The sequence below is a fragment of the Plectropomus leopardus genome, chromosome 16 (genome assembly GCF_026936395.1).
Source record: "Plectropomus leopardus strain MGB_pleo_1.0 chromosome 16, ASM2693639v1, whole genome shotgun sequence".
In the NCBI taxonomy this organism is placed as follows: domain Eukaryota; kingdom Metazoa; phylum Chordata; class Actinopteri; order Perciformes; family Serranidae; genus Plectropomus; species Plectropomus leopardus.
The window spans coordinates 17,587,991-17,590,907 of record NC_142191.1 but is presented as its reverse complement, the minus strand read 5'-3'; positions in this window follow the sequence as shown (position 1 = coordinate 17,590,907).

The window sequence follows — 2,917 nt, the reverse complement described above, 5'->3', positions numbered from 1 at the left end:
AGTATGAGCGGGTCGAGAGGGACACCCGCCTCTCCCTTAAATTTACCTCAAACTCAGACCAAACGGTAAAAGTAGGCAGTGCGAATGAAATATAGCCGAAAACAAGATACTGCGACTGCATTGCCTACGCATCACCTAAAGTGTCCCCAGAAACATATTTCAGCGCACTTTTTGGCTGCAACACGAAAATTTACGAACCGCACCATACAGTTCCCTGTATTGCAGATACAGATAGATTGATCATATGGTTTGCTTATTAATATGTAGGACAAATTGAATGTTCCTTAAAACCTGAACTTTGCTAATGATGTTCACTCTGTAAAATTATAAAAATATTTGGACATATATATGGGTGTGTGTGTGTGTGTGTGTGTCTGTAGCCTATGTGTGTGCGTGTGTATAAAGTTAGCCTGTTGAACCTGCCCATACAGCTACCATTTGAAACTGAAAGAAACATATAATAGAAACATAAATTTTCAATTATTAATTTCATTTGAGGGTTTTCACTTATAAAGTGACTGGTGATGGAACTGCGGAAAATGTATTTTTGTCTTCCAAACAGACAGTCCTAATTTTACAGTTTATTGGTTATTGGTATTTTGGTTACTGTTTTACTGTTTAAATTACAGTCTGTAATGATCCAGGCGGCGCAAAGCGTTCTGGTGCTTGTAGGTTATTACAGCCCCTTTCCCTCTGTTTTCATAACACACTGATTTTAAAAGCATTTCTGTCTATTTACTGCATAGACATCTTAATTTTCTGTAATAATAACAACCATAGACTGAGGAGTAAGAAAACAAGTTAACCTAATTGCCATACAAGGCTTGCTGAAAGTTACCAACACTAGGCTAACTGAAGGAACCCTAAACACCAGTCAAAACAGACAAAGTCAGATTAAAAGAGATGTCTCATGATATCAAAAACAAACAACCCAGCTGCACCACCCCAACAGCTCTTCTTCTTCTCATGAGTTTGCAGGCTGTAAACTAACAAAGAATAATGCTGCCTTCCACAGACAAATGTAGGCCCTACTAATCAGCCAACAATTTTTAACAGGCCTACAGGCCAGAAGAATCAATAACAAAATAGGCTGACATTCAGGAGTAGGTGATTCACTCAGATAGGGGAGTGACTTACCTGAAACTACAGCCCAAAAGTCAGTGGATGTTACAGAACAGAAGATGCTTTATAGCCCTTTAGTTGTGTTTTAAAATCTCACCTGAACCTTTTATGGTTTCTTTCTGACAGCACTCAGAGGATTGTTTCCTAAAGGTGTCTTTTATTTAAAAAACAAACAAACAAAAAACCTGTTTAGATATATAACTTGACTGTCAAATTATGTGACCATGCAGATTAAATGCAGGTTTGTGGCTGATGATGCGCCGTAAGGTTTTTGTGAAGTTTTATGAGATTTATTGTGGAAAACTGTCTGCACTGAAGTATTGACGGGAGCCTGGTACAGTCGGGGCAGGGACTGCTGCTGGATGTGGAAAATAAGCGGCTGGTGGCTGTTTAAAATAACTTTATAGGTCATTTTCATATTGGCAAATGATCTCAACTTTTTTTTAACATTTGGCAGAAAGACAAGCCTCAAGCTGATAGAAAACACAGGAAAAAATGCTTTGTGTCTGTCCTAGTACTGCTGCTGAACATCAATGCCACACAAAGGCACTAAAGCACAACAAAGATTTACATTCAAGATTTTTAAAGATTTACATTCAAGCCGATATGTCAATATGATATGATTCTGGTGTTCTTATATAATGTAATTATCATCTCACCCCTCTGGCACTGAGGTCACCAGAGAGCTGGAGACATATTGATAAAGAGCAAACAAGTTAATTAACTACCAGAATCACAGGATCAGCGGTTATGCAACATTATCAGATTGTTATTTTATTTTATTATTTTTTAAAAAGATGTTTTGCCAGGATGTGCTTTCTAAGTCACTTTTTTTAAACTTGTCATTACAGATGAATGTTTTGGCAGGTGAAATTAGTTAGTTAGTTTGTCAGCATCATCATATTTTTTATGTTTTTGTTGTTGTAATACTTATTTTGTCCACAAGAGGCTGAAGTGCACCACCACCAGATGTTCTAAATGGGACTAAAAGCAGAAATGTTTTCCTTCGGATGAGTTTTAATATCTCCATGCACTCTTAACTAGCAGATCCCAGTTTTTTTTTCTATAACTGACGACCTCTGAATAACTGACATATTTTATGGCTATTTCATATTGCATTCAATGCAAAACAATAACAATTTCTGAGTTCATTTTTCTCCCTGACTCTTGGTTATTGTTCAGCTCTTTGGTTGTTTTAACTGTGTATTTTTCTTATTCAGCGAGGCTGTTTGTGTTCAGGTCTTCAGAAGTTTTCTCAAGAAGTTTTTATCTTGAATGATAATATAAACTTAAAAATAATAAATTCATTTGCAGTAATTTTCCTCATTCAAATAAATGAAATGCAGAGATATATGTCAAGTGTATGTCTTTTTTTTTTTTTTTTTTATACTTTTTTTCTACACCCCTCAAAATCAAGAAGGCCTCATGTCCCCTATGGAGCATTAGCGACCCCTAGTGGGGATTGGAACCCCCATATTGGGAACCACTGCTCTGAACACAAGGTAGCCTACATATTGTGTGTTAGAAAGTTATGTAACATCACTGTCATGAATAACAGCTAACATCAGTGTGGCAAACGTTTATGGCAAATTGGTGCTGATTAAAATACATTTGGACAAAAAGAAATACATGACAGTAATGTTAAAAAAGAAGTAAGAAACAAAGAAAGATTATTCTGGCAAAACCTTGAATTCTAACCTGCTCTTAAGTCATAAACAAATGACAAAAAACCCCCAAAACATTTAAATCATACCTAAAAACGGGTCAAAAGATTCTCCTCTCACTTGACTTTTCG